The sequence below is a fragment of the Strix aluco genome, chromosome 6 (assembly GCF_031877795.1).
Source record: "Strix aluco isolate bStrAlu1 chromosome 6, bStrAlu1.hap1, whole genome shotgun sequence".
Lineage (NCBI taxonomy): Eukaryota > Metazoa > Chordata > Aves > Strigiformes > Strigidae > Strix > Strix aluco.
The window spans coordinates 13,255,317-13,279,106 of NC_133936.1; the positions used below are offsets into that span (position 1 = coordinate 13,255,317).

The 23,790-nt window shown below is 41.7% G+C and overlaps 1 protein-coding gene across 11 annotated transcripts in view; it reads left to right on the forward strand.

Moving 5' to 3' along the window:
* SEMA5B (semaphorin 5B) overlaps window positions 1–23,790 on the forward strand; it is a 291,486-nt gene that overhangs the window by 81,781 nt on the left and 185,915 nt on the right. For all 11 annotated transcript variants that reach the window (XM_074828744.1, XM_074828741.1, XM_074828740.1 and 8 more), the window contains one exon: window positions 4,998–5,058. The gene's annotated coding sequence lies outside the window, so the exon portion shown is untranslated. The remainder of the gene's footprint in view (window positions 1–4,997; window positions 5,059–23,790) is intronic.

Consider the following 23,790-nt stretch of genomic DNA (forward strand, 5'->3'; position numbering starts at 1 on the left):
CATCATATACTTAATTAGAAGAAACAAACCAACTCTCTATTAAAACTTTCTCTCTTTTTTTTGTTTTAATTAGAAATTTGTTTGAATTCATATTTAATGGAATGATTTCTCCAGGAGCCCCTAACAGCTTTCTACCCCAAATGTTTGCTTCATTGATATTTTAATTGCTGTAATAATCAGCATTCTGAATAAGAGGTCTTTCCCCTAGCTCAGTAAATCCATACTGGCTGAGTAAAGCATGTCTGTGATTTATGTGCAGATAAACAGCTTTGGATCCTATCCAATCACTTCATCAGTTTTAATTCAGCTGCCTAATCAGTAGCAAACAGGAGGGTTGTTTTTTGTTGTTTTTTGCTTTGTTTTGTTTTTAACAGGGTGGGGGGTGTTAATACAGGGTTTGGCATGTTCCCCAGAATGGCACAGATAGCTCCCCGTTTCTCATCACGTTTGTGTCAAAGTCAGCTCTAACTTTCTGAAAGAGTTTATAAGAAGGGGATGAGATGCCAAGACCTGCCTTTGGGCTTTCGTTGGTATCTAAGGAACCATACAGATACGCAGTCTGAACAACAAGTCTGCTCTTATCTCATGTTTTATAAAGGACATCCCTCAGATGCCTGAGAAAAGTGGAAGGGCTCCTATAGAAGCAGATTTTGTTTCCTGTGTCTGTTTAGGGGCTGATGCCTTCAAAATTATTTCCACAGCAATCATGTTACTGCTGTTGCTGTTTCTTGACAGGCAAAATGACTTTGATGGGGTCCAGGAGGTGGAGGTGACTGGTGCCTGAGGGGTGCAGCTGTGTAGGGGTAGGAAGGCTATACTGTTCCTCTCACCTTTGCAACTCCAGCCTATAGTTTGCTGCTACATGTCAGCTATGTGCATAGTACTATAAAGGCCAGGGTGGTCCAGATGACCCCAGACTGAGGGTCTTCTAACTTAAGGCTCGTGACCACAGTTCCTGACCTCATTTTTGTCTACAATAACCCAAGCAAGTGCCTGCTAAGGTTAAAACATTGGACCATTTACATTATTATCTATTAGTGCCTTGTGTCCAGAGGTGAAGTGTTCTCTGATTTATAAACAGCCTCTGAAGGATTACGGAGAGCAGCCCCATTTTGGTCATCAGATCTAGGGCAAGCAATCCCATCTGTAATAATAAAGCTTGCCTAAAGAGCTTAGCATGATTTGAGTAGTAAACCATGGCTGTGTGTCTCTGAACCTTGTCAGCTGCCCTTTATTTCAGCATGTAACTAACTGTGCCTGGCCACTTCCTTTACAGTGGGAGACTGCAAGAGATATGAGTAGCTGTTCTTCTGTACCTGTTTTTTCCTGTTTCATAGCAGCTCTTGCAATGCAAGCAAGCAGCAGGATCAGGAAAGATGTGCTAGGCTGGGTGACCACCACTGTACTGTTTAGGAGGCAGGTTAAGTGGGAAGGAGAAGACATTGGCATTGCTATTGTATCATCTTGGGGGTTTGCGTCATAACCCAGATGACACTTACCACCTTTTTTTCCATATCAGATTAAAACCACACAGCTCTGTGTTTCAGTATTACCAAGAAGAATCCCAATCAGAGCTGCTAAATTCAAGCTTCTGGGCTCAGCCTTAATTCCTTGCACACACCCTTAGCTGTAGGGGCTTTAAATAGAGCTTTGAATCATCACGAAATTCAGAGAATTAGGCTGGGCTAAGGGAAGGGCAGTAGATGGCTTTGTGGCCATTTGGGATCAGTTTGCAGTGCAGATGTGCATGTCCCCAGAGACCTTGGGCGAGGTGTTTAATCCAACTGCTGTGTTGGGCTTTTTATAGCTTGCAAAAGGGCAATAATACCTCCCCGCCTTAGACTGGGGATGAAAAGAAGATAAAACCCATTAATGAAGAGAAGACATTCAGATCCTGTGGTGGTTCTGGTACAGCTCCACCTCTGCTACAGCAGTCACTGGGCTTTTTATCTGCAGTGCTTGAAGATTTTTCAAAAATGGTTGTGAGCATTTTTATACTCTTCTTGCGCATGGTCAGAGGAAGGCAATGTGGCTTGCCCAGAGTTGGGAACCAATCAGTGACAAGGTGGCAGTCATGCCCCTGCCAGCAGATTACACTTAGCAGAGCTCAGCTGGCAGCCTTGGAGATGCAGGAGTAGCCTGGGAAAGGGAGAAGGTGCCTGCTTTCTCCTCCTCCACCACAAAGGTTGTGAGTTGGATATTGCACTAGTCCCACGCGTTCCTTGCCTCAGGATGAGCAGTTTATTTTAATTTTGAAGTTCCCTGCTTTTGGCTAAGACAGCATGGATTTGGAGGTGTGTGTGGAGGGGGAAGTTTGACAATTATACTATACTGCTTATATTACTCTGCTTATTTTTAATTGATGACTGCACTATGGAGGGACTACCAGGCTTGGGATTTTCCTGGCTTTGACTGAGCACAGTCTACAGGTCTGGCTCTTTTAACCTCAACAGGAGCTCTGAGCATCCTGTTCCTGTTAAAATTAATGTGAAACGCACTTCCACAGTCCTGAAAGATGAAGGCTATCCCATATGTCTATCTGCTGCTTTAATGGTGAGATAGGAAAGGTTTCATGCTGTAACCTGAGAGGGAATTCAAACATCTGAGAAGTAATTTCAGGAGAAGGCTCAGTTTCTTGCAGATCAAAGGGTGAGTTTAGGGAATCCTCTATTCTCTGGCCAGAAGGGAGCTATTATGTTTAGAGTGTTAGGCAGTTTGCAGACCAAAAATCCTTCTGGTGATCAAACCCGAGAGTTTGTGCTGACCAGTGGTGTATTTTTTAGAAAAGACTACCAGTCCTGGAGGTTTGATTTAACAGATGCATCTTATTTTCTTACAGCCTGTTATACTGGGCCCTGAACTGCCTCTTGGGATATCACCAAAACAGCATTTCCACTGCTATCATTTTAAAGAGCAAGAGTCAACTGGCAGTGAAGGCTGAGTCTTTTTGTCGGGTGCTCTGTCATGGCCGGGTTCCCTTGGGTTTCCCACCTTTAAGATTCAGCCCTGGCAGAAGGGCTGCAGAAATTTTCACATCTTCATCCCTTTCCTGATTTCTTCCACAAGGGAAGACTGATCGGAGAAGGATGGAAATGTGAGAGTGCCTATGCATGTTAGTCTTAAAATGTTGAAAGAAGAGACTGTGAGAGCATTTTCAGGGTTATGGAAATGTGATGAATGAGGCTTCTTGTAGCAAACAATTGCTTCAGTCCTCTCGCTGAACTGGGTGACTGGTTCCTCTGTTGCTGCAGGTTGTTTTTTTCAGATGTTGCTACATTTATTATGACTTTTTCTTTATTCTTTTTTACTTCTATCTTCCTTTTTCTCTCCCCCTGTCCCCTGTCCCCTGTCCCCTGTCCCCTGTCCCCTTTCCCCTTTCCTCTGTCCCCTTTCCCCTTTCCCCTTTCCCCTTTCCCCTTTTCCTAATTCTCACTATTTAGAAGTTGTTGTTCAAGGAAGAATTACAATGGTGCTGAGAGGTCTGCCTATGGCTAAAGTCTGATGGCCCATCCCTGAGTGCAGCACCTTAACCCTCGGGACCCCTCTGGCATGATATAGGGTTTTGGCAGACCAGATTTTAGGTTCCCTGGAAAAATTATTTTGTCTTTTTAGTATCTCTATTCCTTGTCTATGATGTAGAGTTAACAGCATGTGCTCCTTCTCAGGAGTGTGGTGAGGAAAAACCCATCTGGTTTGTGAATGCTCAGACATTGCTCTAATGGAAGCCATGTAAATAACTAGATAAATTACTTCAGTGAGATCGTCTGTCAAGCATAATAGGTAGCAGGGTCAGAATCTCTTCACAGTGAATCATTTCTTACTGGCTGAGTGGGATTTGTGCTCGCAAGCCATTGTGCAGAAGCGTCCTCTGATTTTTGCTGTCTCTGTCTTTTCCCTGCCTACACTTTTAGCTCCTTGATCTCTTGCTGGTAAGCTCCAGGGAACAGAGACCATCACGGCCAACGTCTGCACAGTGCTTAGCACAAAGAGTTCAGGTAGGCTTGACAAAGAGTTCAGGGTAGGCTTTGGAGTGCTGCCATCATGTGAAGCTAAAGAATAAATTATTAGAAAATAATCTAGAATTTGTTATAATCTTTTACAATTTTTGCCTCTTTACTTTCATCAGGTTTTGGTGGAATTGCGGGTTTTGAATAAGACAGAAGGGTGAAGATAGTGAAAATAACCTTTGAGGGGTGGGTTTCTTGAGCAGATTTGTTCATTCTGTGCTTTGCATTGAGATTAGTGTCCTCAATGTTTGAAAGAGGGGGGATATGGCCTCACAGCTAGCTGTCTGCCCTGACAGGCTTGCTGTGAGACCTGGGGCAAATCGTGTAGGCTGTGTTCACACATCTTCATCTGGCTGCAGGTCCTGGATTGACTGGAACAATTTAAATAGGTCTTTACTAACCTGTATCTGAACTGCATTTGTGAGTAGTTCTGCTGACATAATGGAGGGTGCAATGAATTCCGTCAGGGATGAATGACAAGGCAGGGTGAGGGGTGGTGGGGACAGGAATGTCCCCAAGCAGAGCACTGCAGTGAGGAATAAGATGCGTGTTCACAGCATACATTTCTCACTGGTGCAAATCTCCCACTTGGAAATTGGGACAAGAGCGATTCTTTGTCTCTTCCGTGAGGATGAAGCATTCAGCATTGTGAAAAGTTCAGGCAGAGCTGCACAATTTCTAAGTTAGATTGAATGTGTTAAAATATTTATTGTTTCTACAAACATTTGCTGCTAGCAAATCTGTAGGCTAGGATTTTTGCAGAAAGCAAATATGAAGAAAATGATTGCAGATGAAGCAAGCTTTGAAGCAATCTTCAGATGAGCATTAAGGAAAATTTTTATGCTGCTTTGTGGTTAAACTTAAATAATATGTTCTTTACATTTTGTTTTCAAAATAATGTCAAAATTTGCCATTAAATTCTCTTCCCCATCAGATAGAAGATGTAGTTAGAAATATACACTGAAGACTCTTTTTCTGATGTTTCCACAGGTTACTAAGGATTTTCCCTGGAGTGTGACTTCGAATATGACACTTCAGTAATGCAGAGGCTGTAAGTAAAATAATATAATGTTTGCAACCCTTCTTTAACAGCCATGTTTAGACTCTTTCCAGAGCTTTCCTAGAACTCATCTTTGCTAGACTCTACCTAGCAATAAGCTTGCAAGGAAGTGACTGGAAGATGACATGGTTCTAAAGTGGATTGTGCTATTTTAGACACTTTGCTTTATCAGCTTCTTGTTTCATTTAAGAACTCCAGTAATGGTTGCTTAATCTGCAGGAGAAAAGCCTAAGATATCTGTCAGTATTGCAGGAAATGACACAAACAGACAAAAATAAAAATACCTCATTAGTGTAGATGAGCAGTGAATAAAATGCAGTGATAGGTTACCAAAACCTGGCATGCAGTTGGTTCCCAGGCACAGAACAAAGGCCAAGAACCTTATTTTGCTTGTACTACTACTAATTAAAAAGGCCTACTAGAAGCTGAATAAATGAACTTGAGGGCTGCTGACCTGGTCGTGTATTTGTTGGCCTTTGGTAACTTGGTGCCAGAGTTGGGTATCTGAGGAGTTTATCACAGAGGCAATTTCTGGTTGTGAATGCTTGAAAAAGATACAATTTCCTTCTCTTCCTCAACTTTTCCCATCTTTTTCTGAGGTGAATTAGTGAGCTGTTAATTTTGGTAGCTCTTTTCCGAATTCTGCATTGTTTTTCCTAATCATTTCTCTCAGATCTGCTCAATCTCCATTTAATTCAATCAGCTACTCAACATCCAAATCTTTTGTAATAAAGAGAGTGCTAATTTTTCCTTTTATTTCAATTGTAGTTGATGACTTTCATCAGGTGCTATCATATAACTCAATCATCCACCATTGGAATCTGTAATTTAATCAATAAAGGAGACCATTTTTCTGAAGGAGATCAAAAGCGAAAGAGCTCAAGGAAAATACATGGTAAAAGGAAGGTGAAGAACAGAAAAGAGTGATAGGAACTGTGGTTTGCGCTTAATAGCTGCACACCTTGGCAAGTAGGAAGCAAAAGAGATACCACTATTTTAGAATTAATGAATCTAATGATTGCACCTATGCACTCATCTTGCAAAATCTAGAGGGAAAATAATGGATGTTACTTAAGTTGCTATGACAAGTACCTTGTATCAACTTCACCACACTGAATGATGTTAGCCACCCTGTACATGAGCAGTACTGTTCACACCAGAAGTTTGATACCAAGAGACACCAGGAGATGAAACTCTGTGTTATGTGAGATCCTCCAACCTTTCTGTTCACATGCCTTTGTTGTATTGCTGTTGCTTTAGACAAGAGCACAGGAGGGAGCAGCCACGGTATCAGGCCACTCTTGATGTGCTCGTTCAAGGCTTTGCAGCACAGGGATCTCACTAGCCTCAGTAAAAGGTGGCTGTGGCCTGTGTATCTGCTCTGTCCCCTGCCTCTGTGTTTGTTTCCACCGCTTCTGCTGCCCCAAAGGCCCTCCTGGCTTGGCAGGATGAGGGGATGGCCATTCATTACTAGCAGTGAGAGCTCTCTTGGTTTCATGTCCTGGCCCATCTGAGACATGCAGCATCTGGAAGAGCATTTTTGCCAGTTCTGCTGCAGAAGTGAATTTTGCCCCAAGGATAAAGGTTTATTTTGCTCTCAGCCTCTGGAAGGCAACATGCCTTTTTCACACTGCCAAGCAGCTTTGAGCAAGGCTTGGGAGGGAGATTGAATGCCCCACTGGAGAAACACTTGTGCTGGGTCACAGCTAGGAATCTTCCCTTGACTCCTTGATTTCAGAGGGAGATTGCCTGGACAGGTCTCATATATCAGGCCTCTGAAGAGTCAGCCATGATTTTGCTGATAAATTGCTGGTAAATGTTATGGTGTCAACTTGGCAAGGTCCGCAGAACCCAAGATGAAAGGTATCAAAATTATTAATTCAGAAAATGCTAATAGTTAAAATTGCAGTAAATTGTTTGGTCTTTAAGGGACATCAGAATGCTGACTTGCTTATGTCCCCTCCAAAGCCCCGTTGCTAGCACTGTAGCCACATTTTCTGAAAATCAAATGTTGAGTCAGCCATTGAAACATGCATCTTGGGGCATTTGTAGAACATTTTTTTAAATTGAAAAAGGCACATTAGTAAAGAAAGGATGAAGAATACAGTTGGGGGAATTTTTAATATGCGGTGTGTGGCATTTGTCTCAAAGATTTTAGTACTGCCCTTGAGTGCTACTCCAGATTGAGTAAACACTTATTTAGAGAGTCTTCAGGTACTTATTTTCAACCTGGGTTGACAAACTTTTCTTGTGGTAAGCACATAATTTCATAAGACAGTAAGACAATCAACTGATGAACTCTACAGTGAATAATCTTTAAAAAAAACCACCCCAAACACTACAGCAAAAGCTATCACTTAACTTCGATAGAGACTTACCTCAGGGTTTGTTAAGTGTTGAACATCATGAATTGAGGAATGCCTGGACAAGGGTCGCACTGGTTGTAATCTCTCAGCAATTCTGACTTCTGCAGCTCTCTTGAATTCAAGTCCTGCTCCTGTTTTGCACAGCTGTACCAGAAAGTTTTGGACAAGGAATATGTGAAGTGTGCCAATCAGGGGGGTACAAAATCTACAGAACTGCATCTGGCTGACAAATCACTCCCTCTGCCCTTGGAAAACATCATAGAAGCCTTTTCTTGTATGAGCAATATTGTAAATATTGGTTCATCTTTTTTTCATAAATCTATGTTTAAGTCTATTCTTCAACCTTCCAGCAGTGCCAAAGGATTACCAAACATGCACCATATGATTGCTTATGATCCCTGGTTCCTTCTGGTGCACACCAAATAATGTCATCAAAGTCGGTGCCATTCTGCCTGGCCAAGTATGAGAGCAGAATTTCTCCCACTGAGTAGCTTAATGTGCTGTATTTGAGCTTGACTTTTTGGAGCAACCAGATTTTGACTGGCCAAAGCAATCACTGTTTTGCCTAGCCAGGCAGCCTAGGGAGCCCAGCTATAAGAAGTGAGAAACTTCTGATAAGAACTGAGGTTGAAAGCATTTCTCGGAGTTGGAATTGGAGCATTCTCATTTATGGAATTGGAGCATCCTCAGAAATAAGCAATGGCACATGCAGACTGCCCTTCTGTCCTTCCCACAATAATGACTTCCTCTTTTCACCTAAAAAGGAGAAAATAAGTAATTATGTTTTAGTCCCACTTTTCAGTGGTATTTTGCACAAAATCCCTCCCACAGAGCAGAATAACTGGGGGATTTAGAATCATGCATGTGTATAGTATGTCCAAAAATGTTTACATATATGTTCATTAATTTTTTCCCCTAATATCCCTTGCTTTTAAGCAACCAAAACATTTTGAAACGCTTGAATTGATTTTTCTGTCCTGCTCCCAGCACCAAATCACCCATTTTGGTGACTCCATGCAGATGAGGAATTTGGATAAAAAAGAACATTGCAGCCACTTTTAGCTCATCTCTTAAAGGACATTGAGTTTTGCTTCCATTGTTTTTTGAATTCAACAGGCTGCAGAACGACCGGGTGTCATTTAGCTATTAAAGATTTTTGTTTTCCTGGTCATTGTGAAGTAGCATCATTAACACAGGCAAATTACCATGCTTCACTGTGCTGTGTCCATGGTACATTAGAGGCCCTTTCCCATTGGTAAAGCTGGGTCTATTCTTCTGTAAAATGAGGGGCCCATTGGCAGCTCTTTGGCAAGTGAGACAGAGGGACCATTTAATAATAAGAAGAGTGGTCTAATAAGGGGGAAGAATTTGAACACGACAAGTGCAGGGAAAGATAGCAGAAGGGTGATTTATAAATCACTGCATAACTGGGCCAAAATATTAATCCATTTTCACAGGGCCAAGGAAGAAGGGGGCTGCAGTTTTGGGTAAATGAGTAACATGATTTCTTCAAAGTACATTTTAGAAAAATCAAGCACTCTATTCCATTCCTCTTTCCCATACCAAGTGCTTTGCTTTCAGACTAATGGAAACTGGTTTATATTGCTTAATTTTCTTCTTTGAAATGGTGTATTGGCTTTTGGTGAAGAAATTGGACTTATGCTTGAATGTCTGGATTTTACAAATAGGTTTTTAGTTTAATAAGATGAAACCAATTAACCAGAAAAGTCATTGCCAATGGATTTTACAAGTACATAAAAATATATTGCTTTTTCTTGAAACATTTCATCACCCTTTTAAATGTTCCTTTTTCTTTCCTTTGCCATCAGTGACAAAGCACTGTGATGAATTTATCCCCTCATGCCTTTTCCTGAAGACATTGATCTCTGGCCCTGATCATGTGCGTGTATGTGGGGGGTGGTAGGCATGTGCATATGCATCTATTTACTTCTGTCTCACTTTGCTCCTGGTGTTGTTCAGTGCATTTAACTTGTGGCCTGAGGAAAAACAGAGCACACAAGCTATAAAAAGGTGTTTTTAAAAGGTTACTTAAGTGCCCCAGGACCGGAGGGCTAATGAGCAATCTCTCAAAACCAGGTGTTAATGCAACAGTTGAAACATTTGGTGCAGCAGGTACGTTGAGGAAGGCAGTAGCACCTGGTTGTTAGCCCACTGCATCCCTGGGACAGGAAACATCTCCTGGTAACTCTTCTGAGGTCCCTCATTATGCCAGCTTTGCCTTGCAAGTGAAAGTAGGGACAGGGACACACAATCCTGCAGCGGCAGGGAGGGCTGTGGAAATGAGGTCTGGTCTCTGCCTGCCTGTCTGTGAACAGTATTGTTCATTTAATCACCTCTAGCGATATTTTACTTCCATTCTGAATAATTAAATTGGAGGGAATTTTAATATGAGGCCCCACCAGCCTCTTCTACCCCTAAATTTCCATCGACTCTCTGCCTGTGAGAGGGCTGGGTGACACACAGGACATGGACACACACTGAGGAACTACAGGATTTCTCTTTCCATTACCTCAGCCTTCCCCATTCCCTTGTAGCCTTGCTTTCTGCTTAAATTGCAAAGGATATTAACTTCTATGAGCATGTGGGGCGGTTACCCAGGCAGGCATCGCCTTGGGATGACATGGTTTTCCCTACTCTGATCCGCTCTGTGTAAACTGAAGCATAAAGAGTCTGCTTTGATCCCTAATAACTTTGCTAGTTTGCTTTAGTTACCAGCTGATACAGAGATGACTAAAACATGGTACTTTGGGGTAAAATAGGGTGTCTGTCCAAGTACGTGGCATATGACACACAAAATTATCTGTTGCAAACAGACATCTCTGTTCACGCCAGCTTTGCCCAATCCTTCAAGAGAACATCTGTATCATCTGAAAGAATAACAAACACTAAATTTTGGTAATTGGAAAGCTAATTCTCTTCTTCCGCAAGCAGTGGGAGTGCCCTGCAGGGCAGTGCCCTTTTTGCATCCCTGCTTCCACTTAGCAGTAGTTCTCACATTTTAAAAATAAGTCTAGATATTTTACCAGCAGCTAATGCTCTGCATATTTACCATATAACTGGTGATCTTGTTGAAGGAAATGATTACATGGAGGGCTTTAAAGGAGATGATACCCCTTTCAATGGGGCGTTAACTTCAACACAAACTAAACAGTTGCTTCAAGTCCTCCTGGATTTGTGAAACTCTCTCAATTAGCCACACCAAGTTGCAAATGATGCTGCCCTTTCAAAAAGCCAGGACAGTCCAACACCTCCTTCCAGAAGCTGTGATGTGAGCAGCATGTGCTGGTTTACATCCAAGATCTTCTGCTGCTTTTTTAATTCTCACTTTTTTTTGGGGGCCTTTGATGAATTCCTAGGCTGTCCCTCATATTAAAATGACCTTGTTCCTTCAGGGAAACCTCCCCCCATTCAAACAAATGGTAGCAACACCAAATAACCGCTTTGTGGTATCCAGTTTTGTCCTGCATTTGTTTTAAAGCTTCCCAGGAACCCTTGGCTACTTCGCACAAACTGTTAACTTGAGGGTAATAATTTTGTCTGGGTTTTGTCACAGAAATTCAATTAAGGAGGATTATGAACACAGTTGTAGGCCTGTTTCATTTACAGTTGCAAATGAAACCCAGGCCACACACTGATCGTTTATATAGGAAAGGAGATGCTGTGTAGTTTTGAGTGGCTGAATTACCTGCGTGTTCCTTTGTGTGGCTTCACTTATTGCAGAGGGAGGGGAGGGAGACTTGCAAAATGAATAAAGGAGTGACGGAAAGGGGGGGAAAAAAATCACCAAGGGGAAACCTACCCCCACTGTTTTTCTCTAGGAGGCACACTTCCCGTCAACACATAATAAACTCCACAGGGAATTTCTTCCTCCTTAGAAAACGTATCCCGAAGGGCAAGAGTGAGTAGTCCTTTATTTATTTATTTATGGTTAACAAAGAGCAATATTCTGTTTTCGTGGCCTTGGTTTGGCTCCAAGTCCCAGAGCCACTAGGGGCAAGGCATACGGTTTCACTTTTTTTTCAGTTCTTATTTCTGGGCCATGCAAGCCAACTTTTTTATTCCTTTTTTCTTTTTTTCGAGTTTTTCTGCAAGCAGCTGAATTCCCCAGGTGAGAAAGGGTAGAGAAGGGGGAAGGGAGGAGAGGACGTTTACCAGATTGGAGCAAAATGATAGCTGCAGCAGAGGCTGGGTCCTGGTGGAAACAGCGTGTTTGGAGGTAATGAAAGAAGGGATTTTGTTATTTTGCGGAATGCCTTTTTTACTTATGAAGGGCAAAACTTGTCTTGATGTCCTCTGATGAAATGTCTGTGTTTGTAAAGGAGCAATATATCTCAGCTTCTCTTCGCAACAGTAAACTTGGGAATTACTTTGCACCACTCTGGAGATATGTGAAGGGCACAGCCCTTGGTCATCTCTTCTTCCTTATACAGGCTTTGTCCCACAGCTTTGGGCTCTGTCCTCTAACCCTTTGGCTGGGAAATCCCACACTGATTTCCCTGGGGTATTGCCTGCCTGAAGACACAGAGGATGTGGCCTCCTATTACTAATAAGGCTTAGCTCTCATCTACTGAATTTTATTCATAAGGAGTTATCACCATTTTGCAGGTGGGGAAGCGAGAGGTGCCCAAAGATGGAAATGCAGCCCCAGTTGAGTAAAGAAGAGGAACAGTCCCAGTCTGTTCCCTGTCCTAAGTATCTCCTGCTAGTGAGCACTGGAGTATCTGCTAAGGGACCTACACCATGCATCCCCTTCGATTAAAGCTCTCCTCAAGTATGTTCTATTTAACAACTCGTTTTGCTCTTGTTTTGTACTTTCTTCCTGATCCTTCAATTCCAGGAAAGGTTTTACTGTCCTTACTGTGGTTTCAACTATGTGCCAAGTGGCTTATTGGATTCTTCAGCAGATAAGGGGAGATAAGATCTTTTGTTTCTAGCTTTAGATCAGATACTGTTTCTATACATCTCTTTGTATACAGCCTTGACACTGTTGAAGACTGAAAGAGAAGCAGGCATTTTATTAACTCTCAAAAACTTCAGCAAAATTCACTGGAAGTGATGCAGTGAAGTGTGAACAGTATCTACTTTTGCTCCACATCCAGGGCAATTCATCCTGTGGTGAGGGACTGTTACAGTGATTTATATTTCTCCGTTGTTTTGTGGTAGAGTTGTCTTGTGTCAGACCAAACTTGTGAGAGCTTGTTGTTGAGGTAAAACCTGGATGAAAAAAATGAAAGTATTTATGTAAAGGACGATCTGCGAGTCTCTTACTTTTTGGGCACCTTTTCTGAAGATTTGGACAATTGAATTAAGTGCCCTCAGCAGCTTTCAGTACAGGTGACTTTGGAGCGAGTATTATGACTAGATGGATTTGAATTGGAATAACCTTGCAAAAGTCAGTGGGTTCATGCTGGCACAAAAAGAGTGTGGGAGAAAAGGAGGAGGGTCAGGATTTTGCATAACTATCAGATTATTTTGTTAGAGCTGATTGGGACAATCTATCATAATCCAGTTTTGTTGTGTAGTTATATTTGGTAAAGCATATAAAAATAGCCCTTTTTAGCATCTTTCAATCTGTAGACAGTAGAGTTAGATCCTTAGCCAGCATAAATGAGCTAAACTTCAGTGCTGAAGAACTGATTTTGATGGAGTAACTTCTGCTTTGCTTCAGTTCAAGCAGTCAAATCTCTGTGGAGTTTTTGGGGTATTTCCATTAGTATCCCTAAGCTTAGTAGCTAAACCTCAGCAAAGGGCCAGAAAGAGGCTGCATGGTATGTAAGGTACACATGATTTCATATGATGCCTTATGTTTTGCATAAAGTGCTTTTAGATTCATGACATCTCAAAATATAGAAGAGAAATAATCCTTTCAAATCAGCTCAGATGGAGAGTGAAATATTTCTCACTAGCTTAGTTTAAAAATCATATCTGAGTCTTTCCCTCCTGTGGCTGCTAACTGGTTTAGCACAAACAATGCACACAGGCAGTAGCCATTTCAGCAGTTTCCCTGGAACTTGCTGTACATTTTTAATTCTTTTCTTTTTTTTTTTTTTTTTGAACAAGCTTTTTTTTACACAGAAGGAAAAGTGTGTAGTTGAATCATAAATCTAGATAAAGTATTGTAAGCCTGTGTTGGATTGAGGTCCTTTTCAGCCAAATAATGACTTTATCTGCTTATAATAGAAGAATTGAAAGAGATGTGGCAAAGTAAGACTGAAACACACTCGGGAGCCTATATTTCAGTAACGAGGAGGAGGCCAACCATTAATATAGGAATTAATAATCCTCCAAAGCCACCTCTTTTGAGCAGCTGCAGTAGGCACTGGCAGTGCAGAATGCACAGACTAATTCTCTTTCAGAGCAGCTAAAATTAAATGTTTGTAACAGTTTTATGTACGTACACTCTCAGCAAGGGCTGTTTTCCTTCCCTTTAGGCAAACTCAGAAGAGGAAGAACATTTAACAGTCTTGAACCACCCAGTCTGTGTGCCATATGTATATGTCACTGAGCCATGCCTGGGTTGTCAGTGCTTAGACTCTTCTGAAAGGTGGAATCTGAGATGGTTGCTAGCAGTCCATGTCGTTAGAGGCACTGGAGCAAAATGCTAATGTTGATCAGAAGGGGAATGTTTGAAATTGTAAGCAAACAGAGAAGATCCATCATGCATTTTCACAGATGATAAAAGCCTGACAGTGGCAGTCTGCTTATCAAATAACTAGATTTATTGAAATAGCCTGTGGTTTCATTAAATAGTTTGCTTTTTATGTTTTCATTTTATTTCATCTTACTGGAGGTGTCTGGGTTTTTTTTTTCAAACCTACCATTACTGCCATGGCAAACTGGCTAATTTAGATCATTTCTTCTGTTAATGCTTAGAAGAAGCATGGACTGCAGCATTCTCTTCTTGCTGATGTAGTGGGACCTCAGTGCAAAGCCAGTTCCTTTCATGAAATCCAAGCTTTCTGGACAATAAATTATAAAATCAATGTAATAATTATAAGTTTGTTCTTTGCAAGATGATAGTGCTAGTGGAAGTGTGGCTACATATCCATTTAGCATAAGCCTAGTGCTGTCAGCTATGCACAGAAAACAGGGTAGGATCGATCATTTTTAATCACTAGAGAGAAATAAAATGCAGAAACAAAAATGTTGCTAGCATGATATGACATCCCTGTGCTGAAGGGACCGTTCCTTTCATGGCTCAGCAAGGTACCGCATTTTGTGGTTTTGTTCCCAGGGGAACAAGCTCCTGCTTTCCTCCTTTTCTGAAAAAGTTTGTAAGACGAGAAGTGGAATATTAATAATTGAAAATGCAAGTTGCAGTAATGCCATTTGCATAAGGATGTTTCTTGACCCATGGAGGATATTCACTGTTTGTTGGAGAAAAGATCAGCAGAGGAACTGTGGGAGCGTGATGGATCTGAAAGGCTACCTGGCAATAAACATGTTTCTCAAATGAATCTTAATGTGGTTCCCAAGACTGGAGTTCTCTATTTATAGCCTGCCCTTTTTCCTGGAGTACCTGAGTTACCATCAAGAGAATCAATTCCCCCCAGCGTTGGGTTGTGGTGGCAGTAAGCAGACATTAGCATGGAGAGAGGGTTTTTTAACAAATGACATGGAGACAAATCCTTCCTCCTGCAGAATTTGCTTTGTGAAGTTTAACAGTCCTAGTGACCTTCAGTGAGAAAGTCCTTCTCCAAAGACATTTTAACGATGAACTGCATGGAGTTCACCCGTCTGCTGCAGCAGGGGTTAAGACTGAGTTGACTCTGCTGATATTTTAACCTCTAGTTTCAGGAATTGTGGTGATTTTTTGTTTGGGCTTTTGGCGGTTTTGTTTGTTAAGCCAGATGCTTATGCTGCACAGCCATCCTTCCATTCTGTTTTGAATGCTAGCGGTACTGAAACATTACTCATAAAGTGCACACACTGTTACGATTCCTGACTTTAACTCTTAGCATATTTATAGGCCTCATTTCCATTTTTTGTGGTCTCATTAATGGAACAGCAATAATAAACTGAAATGTTAATGGAGGATCATTTCACCAATAGCAGAAGGTATTAACGAACTTGATAAGATAGTTGAAAGGAAAATAACTTTTTAGTAGTGTAATTTTTTTAACCATAGCCCCTGATTGTCTCCTTCCAAATGTGTAATTTGGGAAGTTTTGAAATTATGAACATCATTTTATATGGACATTTTTTTAGTCAGCTTCCTGGATGCCCTGCATGGTAGATGGACCATCTGCAGAAATTCCAGTGGGGGCAGCCATTCTGGAAGTTGAATCATGAGCAGACTTTGCTGTAGTCGGGGCAGTAGATAGAAACCCAGAAAGCACCTTTTGTCTATGTGAGTTAACGTGGTGTGAAAAAGCGGTCCTCCTTGTAGGAAGTGGGCAGTTCACAACCTGTTGTGAAGTACTTGGAGATAGCATTCAGGTATGGTCTCATATAGGAGTTAAATTCCCCAACAGAAAGGGAATTGTACCTTATAGTCACAGATTTGTGGAAGGACCCTGAGAAGTCCTTTGGCAGCACTGTATCTCACTTTTCGCACTGGTAAAGTGGAGGGCTTTGAGTTAATGGAACACAGTAGGATTTTCAGGCTTTGTCAGTTAATATCTGTGGAGAGTTAGTATCTTCTGAGGGAGAGGGAGTACACTGGGGCAATCCTCAGCTGGAAGGAAACAGTATGAGACACTGTCCAGGACCTTTCCCAATGCTATACCTTGTTGAAGACCTCTGTGCTGGAGTTAGTTACAGCTGTAAGGATATTTCTACATGCATGTTTAGAAGTTGAAGGTTAAAATTTGTAATAAGTTTGCAGTAAATTTGCATTCTGGCCCCTGGTACAGAGCACCTGTTTGAGTCTTTTGCTGCTTAGTTCTAGGACATTTGTTCCCAATGAGTTTTCATCTCACTGAGCACATGTGTTAATGCTTTTTGGATTTTGCTTACCCACAAATAGAGTAGAAGGTTTGAAGTGGATTGGCAACTTTTCACCACCCTTCTTTCTTTCCTTTTGTTAAACTATAAGTTTAAAAGTACTAGAGTGGGTCAAGAATTTCGTGTTTGAACTGGTTGTTTCCTGCAAGAGAATGGAGACGGGCATTTAAATATGCCATTCAAGCTAATCATCTCGTAATCAGGAGTCTAGTGACCTAGAAACCTAATGTTTTCTTGTGAGTACAAGTATGTGCAATTCTTTTAGAAAATAAATAAAATATTATTTTCAAATGAGGGCTATGATTGGTCTAATTATCTCTTCTTTTGTAGATATCATTCATTTGAAAATTACTTCTGTGTGGTGCACACAGAACTTGCTTCTGTGCAGACAAACTGCATGAGCACGAGCCCACTGAACTAAGCATGGGATAAGCAAGTACATATGGAAGTAGACAGATAAATGATAATGCAGGGGCATTTGAAACAGGGAAAAAAAAAGAAAAAAAGAAAAAAAGAGAAGATTATCTGTCTAGCCTTATTGGAAAATAATCAGAAAAGTGACAGGAAGCATTTTTCCTGTTTAGGGCTTTATCTAAACCAAAATGAGTGGGAAACTCCATGATGTGCTAGATCTTTGGGCTGGGACACCTGATCCTCACTTACTCTTCCTCTGTCTCACCGCAACAAATTGCTAAGTGCCTCAGGCAAATAAAGATGTTTTCAACAGCCAGCACTACCAACCTTACCTGGCACTGGCAAAGCAAATTTAGTCTGCTGTGACTGTAATGACTCTTCAACATGTAGAGAGGAAAATAGTTGCTTTGAGTATTATGACATAGATAGGCATATGGATGTGGATGTGGATATAACCCAAGCACGTTCACTTTTAGATAGACAAGTGACCTTAAAATGCTTATACCAGTTTACTGTATCATCATCTTTTAAACTTCTTACTCTTTAGCTTTAGTTCAGTTGTATTTCGTTTCCCCCATTCTTTATGTCTTATAAAGTTCAGTGTGTGCAGATTTGGTTTGGGGGTGGAGGTGGAGCACAGCTGGTGGAGTGGAGGAACAGGGAGGGAGCAGATCTTTTTAAAGCAGCTAAACTTGTAGCCAAAAAAGATACTGCATTTATAATGTTCCCATTCTTCTCAATACTTAACAAGAAAAATGATTGTGTGTGTGTGACGTGAATATTCAGCACAGAGCTTTGGTAGCTGACCGCTCTCTTTTCACAGCCATCCAACCGCACACACATTCCTAGGGGATTACCTCACTGCCAGCGCTCCTCAAAGTGTGGGATACGCCGAAGCCAACCAACTGCAAAGCTCCCTTCTGCTCACTGTGGTGCTGATTTTAGGCAATGACCTTTAAAACCACAAACCTAACCCTACATCTATCCCCAAACAGATTTTTCATCTGTTAGCTAAATGAGAGAGGTGCTGGGAATGAAAATAGGGTAGAGTCTATAGGTTACATGTAGAAATTCCTCTCCAAGCTTTCCACTCCTCTTTGGCTCTAAACACTCAATAACTTTCTAGCCAGCGAATGTTTGTCCCTTCCTTCTCTCTCTCTTTTTTGTGTTCTTCCCTTGTTTTGCATATTCTGACAACACTGTTTACTTCAGCCTGCAGCTCCCATTGCTTTGTGTGCTTTCTCCCCGTCTCACAATTGCACAAATAAATCACTGAGGAAAATTTGCATTTGATGGGAATTTTTAGGTGATATTAAGTTTTATGGGTGGAATATAATGTATGTGAGTTGGCTTAATTAATCTGAATTTTCATTTGTGACATGGAGGTCTTTATCTATACAAGACTATTTTTGTCTTTCATCTTTTTTGCTATTAAACATGCCAGTGGACTTAAAAATGTGAGGATGACAGGTCTCAGAAAGTATTGTCTCTCTTGTATCAAAATATCTGCTTATGCCAAGTGGAGCAAATCAGCATCATCACAGAGCTGAACAGTTAATTTATGCCAGGAATTTCTGAATGCCAGGCGGTCAGAGTCCCAGGCCCATATGTGTTGTAGCACCCTCTAGTCGCTCTGTTGGTAACTTCTCTCACTCTAGAGGAGAGATGAAGTCTGGCAAAAGAATTTAGATCAAGTGAAAGTTGATTAAAAGCTTGTCCAGAGTTTCTGTGCCCTGATACACTACATAGGTTGCAAGGGGCTTCCTTCCCCCTCCCAAACAGTGGTGTGTGCCCCAGAGCCTTGATGGATTTGGCTTTGGTGAGCACAAGGTTTTTCTTGCTGCTGCCTGTCCTGCTGCCATGGCACAGCTGGTGGATGGGGGGCACTTTGCCATTGAGATTGCTGGGGCTGCAAGCACATGCTGCCTGTTCTGCCACCCTGGTTGAGGTCATAATGCCTGCAGAGCAGTGGGGAGCACAAGGGAAATTCATCTCATCGGCTGCTGCAGCTTTGTTTGAGAGAGATAAAGAACCAGTCTCCCAATTCCCATTTTCACCCTGCTCTTAAATATCTGAATTGAAGTAAAGGGCAGAAATGCCATTATACCCTGGGTTACACACCTAAGTAGAGCATGTTTAATGCATACCACTGATCAGGAGCTTGGTCTGTGATATTTCTCCCCCCATGAGCATCAGGAGGGTCTGTGATCCTCCTGCAGGATCCCCAGATCCAGCCTCCTGGAGCGCAGGTACTTGGGAGGTCTCCATATGAGTTAGGACTTTTTGACTGTTTCTCTGGATGAAGACTGGCAAATTATAGCTTGAGATTGTCACACTGATTAATACTAATAATGCTGGTGCAGCTCCCCAAAGTGTGTGAGGCACTGATGAAAGTGCTAGTTTCAATTTATTTATTTTTCAGGCCAAAGATTTCCACACTTGTACAACTCCATTTGCTGCCATTTTCCATGCAAAGGGCCTGCGTGCCCCTGAGACTGATACCACATCTGCTCCTCTGCGAAGACAAAGATAAACTGGTTCATGGTGTGTTGTTATTTCGCTTGCTCTTCAGCATAAGAACAAGCAATAAGAATGCATTTAAGATGTTAATGAAATTAATGAAAGCCAGATCTCGGAAACAGCTGAGATTGTTGACTGTCTCAGGCAGATTTGTACTTCATTTTAATTACAGATGAGCCAGAACCAAAACCTCGATTAGAATTGCTCCAGATTTTGGATCCACATCTCTCAGCTTTGCAGTTTGGACCATTTTCCAGCCCTTAATTCTCTTCCCATTTTATTTTTCATTCTGGTGTTTTAATGTTTTCATTTTGTCTCTGTGAAAGACTGGCCTCAGTGGCAGACATGAGACCTGCTGCCCCAAGTCCCGCTGGGTCTGCAGAGGCCTAATTTGGTAGCGGGATGTGCTGATACATGCCAGGGGAGCGTGTTCTAAACTTCGGGTTGATAAACATTTCTGTGCCATCTACGCAGGCAGGTGGCTGCCTCTACTGGCATTCTGGCAGCTCAGTAAAATATGGTCCATGGGAAGCCCTCCTTCGGTTAAATGGCAAATGTCTTTCTCTCTGGCCTGAAATGGCCACGACTCTTGACCAGTCCCCCAACCGCAAATCTGATTGATGGTTTGTTACCATGCCTTCGCCTGTAATGCCAGAAAGCCCTATCGACAGTGCGGTGTTCTCAGTTTGCACGTATATCAATTCCATCGCAGAATTTATACTTTGATTAAGAAGAAAAGCCTCTTGGAGGCAGTGTATTAATAATGAACAAATTCCTTTTTATGTCTCCTGGATATAAGGGGACCTCAAGCCTCTCCCTGAGGAGAGAGAATGGTCTGAACAGCCCAGCTAGAAACCTCAGAGGCAGCAGGCATACAGGAAAGGCTGGTTTATTATCTTTGTTCTTTCATTGCTGTACTCAAATCTCAGGAACAGTGTTACTTTGGGCCATAGATATTGTGCTGTGCATTTTTAGGGTAGGTTGAGAAAAACACCTGATCATAATGGCTTTAAAAACAGTGATAAAAGAGGGATAGGAAAAAATAATTTACATTAAATGCTACGGTGCTTCATTTACACAATATAATAAAAAGCAAATTTTGTGATTCAAGTAATGATTGTAGGTTATTAAACTAGGCTTTAAAGACTTTATAAATGAAAGGCTTTTAATAAGTGATGAACATGGATGATAATGCGCTTGAAAGTAGAGAGAATCTTTATTAAGTTTGACACATTTGTTCTCCACCCACCCACTTCCCTGCTACTTTATTTGGTACCTGGATCACTATCACAAAAATGCACCAGTGAGACAAAGCTTTAGCTGGGAAACTACATGGGAAAGCACCACCTTCCATGGCTGCCAGGGTGTGGAGAATGTGACATTTTGGGAAGAGGCTGTAAGACCGTGGATTCCAACTGATCGAAGCAGGGGTCGTGGGGCAGCTAAAGCAAGTGGGACTCCGCTTCTGGAGCCAAATTTGTCACCAGATGGTTTCCATCTACATGTGTAAGAGATCTCTCCTACGCCAATTGTTGAAAGATTAAGCAGAGAGCTCACTGAGACATGAAAGTTGCTCTCCCTGGACAGCCGTTCAGTTAGAAAATTGGCAGCTGGTGATGCTAGCAGGCGTTGGGGCTGACGGGCAGAGCTGAGCTGTGCTTCATTAGGGCCTGATTCAGAGCATATTGACATCAGTGAGTGCCTTCTCACTGGCTTGAAGGATCTGGCCTGGGCAGTGCTGGAGTAAGAAACTTTGACAATCATTTCACTGCTTCTTTATCTTTTCGAGGGTTAGTTCTGACTGTCATCAGATTGGGACTCACTGACCTGGAGGGGAGGTGGCAGAGGGAGAGACAGAGCTGTGCTGCTGAGCCATGCAGCAGAAGGTAGAGCCTTCTTTCTCTCAACCAGTAATAAACTGATGCTGGTGTAAGGGAAACTGTTCCCGCAGGTACTGCCTTTTGATTAGATATCTGAGAGTCGTAAAAAACTTCCTGTAACGAGGGTAAGCGTATCAGACAGCCTTGCCCAACTGCAGTTTTGGATAACTTAATTTTACCTGCTCAACTTGCCTCCTCATTTCAGTGGAATATTCTGCTCTATTTTGCCTAAATTATTAAAGACTGATGAGGTTTCCAACCTAGAAGTGGCTGCATTTCAGTGATGGATGAGTTGATTCTTGTGTGGATATAGTAATCAAAGCATTTTTAAGCATCTTCGGCATGAAAGGCACAATATAAATGTGAAATATTATTTTGTGCCATGCAGCTGCTCAAATCTGAAATACACATTATGTCTCGGTAATATAGACAGTGCTTAAGACTGTTAAATTAAACTATTAAAGCCTATAGAAAAACAGAGATGACAGAGTGCAAATTAAATCTGAATTATCGTTAAATTGCTGTGCCAGTAGTTTTCAAACACATTCATAGTGACCTGGAAGAGAGCAGGGGGAGTGGAATGACATTCACACCTCCTAATTGGAGTCATTATCTGTGCTTTGTTGTCATGCTGCCCACAACAAGGGCATGGCTGGGACAGTGGTGACTCTGGTAGGGCAGAAGGATGCCTGTGGACCACAAAGGATACATAGGCATGTAGTGAATGTCTTGCCATCTTCCTGATTTAAAGCCAGGACATGGCCAGGCAGTCACTTTGTCAGATAGACAGTTTTTAAAGGCGATAAATGACTTCAGGCTTTTTTCTGTGCAGGGTGACTGAGGTGGGGAAGGGCAGGCACAGTCCATGGCTGGGTTGTGCTTGTGACAAATCTCGGTGTCCCAGGGACATGCCAGTCCTTCCTCCCCTATTCTCGACCCACTAACAGCCCAGGCACAGTATGGGGCCTTGCTGGACCAGAGGCTCCTAATAATTCCAGCTATGGGCCTTCGTGGATTATCAGGTGGAAAAGGGGCTTTTTAGGTCATCTAAATGACCTGCCTGCCAAAACATGAGCACACCTGACAGTATGTTCTCAGATGCTTTGTCCGGTTCATTTATATCCAGTTGCAAGTGATTAAATTTTCAGAGCTTCCTTTGGAAGTTTATTCCTGCCTCATTCTCTAATAAACACTCCACATTGCATTTTAAAATTAAGATTTCACCTTTGTTTTCCTCATTTCATTACTCATGATGGTATCTCCATGTAGCTCTAAAAAATCCCTTTCTGTCCTTAATCTTTACAAGCGCTTGCAGGCATATGGGTATCTGTTTATTGTGAGTCTACCTCATGCCAATCCATCAGTTTGCCTCTTAGAGCACTTTATGACAGCAGAAAGTGATTAATTTTCAAAGCAGACACAACCTTTAATCTGCAGAAAAGGAAACAAACTTTCCCCCGCTCCTTTGCTGATTGAATCTGGAAATGAATGAATGATACCCAGCTCAAATGTGTTTCTAAAATAGTTTTCATTAAATATAATCGGTCAGTGCTGATCATCAAAGGTGTCTTGAAGATTGGCCTATATATGTATATGGTACTAAAGTCAGAATGAGCTCAGTGATCGATATTCATCCAACATCTTAATCTGCTCAACAGTATTAAATGGATTTTCCCAACATCCCTGAAAGCGGGGAAATAATGTGACTCTTGAGCAGGAATATTAAAGCAGAGAGGATAAATGTGATGTCCAAAGCAATGCTGAACAGCTCCTGCCTTGTATCTTTGTACCTGCCATCCTGCTGTTTGTCATCATCAACCAATGAAGTTACAGCTGGGGAAAACTCCCAAGGATGGCCAAGAAAAGTCAAGGTTTGGCACAATGGGAGGAAACATCTCAATGTGGGTTCCCCTGTATATGCTTTTGTAGTCCCAGATCTAACTGCTCATCGCAGTGGCTAAACTGGGACTAAACCTCAGCCCATACACAGCCTTAGTTCTGAGTATAGTTTATTTGATTACTGGGTGGTTCATTAGTTGTTGGTCTCCTGTACAAATGATGGGAACACAGATCCCTGTCCTTAAGTCCATCCCTTGCTGTACTGCTAAAATATATTTTCTGCTTCCAGCATGGGACTGAACCTAGGTCTGTGAGAAGCTAAACTCAAATGTGCAAGTCATTTTACATACTGCTGCACTATAAAAATCATACTAATTTTATATGCATCTACAGTTAGCTCAGTAATGGCTAGAGATCTGTGTTCCTCCCTAGACTTTCTGTAGGAAATCTTTTCAATTTCCCTGCTGCAAAATGAGAGGGTAACTAACAGTGTATTTAATTTAGTTATTTAAGGCCAAGCCTGCTACGGGACATTTGTCTGTGGTTATGACTTCTGGAGAGATTTGAATGAATGACCAAGAAGAATCTGAATCATCCAGTCATGCAAATTAAACTATTTCAATAATATGAGGGCTACTTTTCCTGATCCATAGTAATTGATGAGGCTCATTATATGTTAATATCACTCCTTTTTTTTAATCTTACATGTAATTTGCTACAGTGTTTCAATGTGAAGG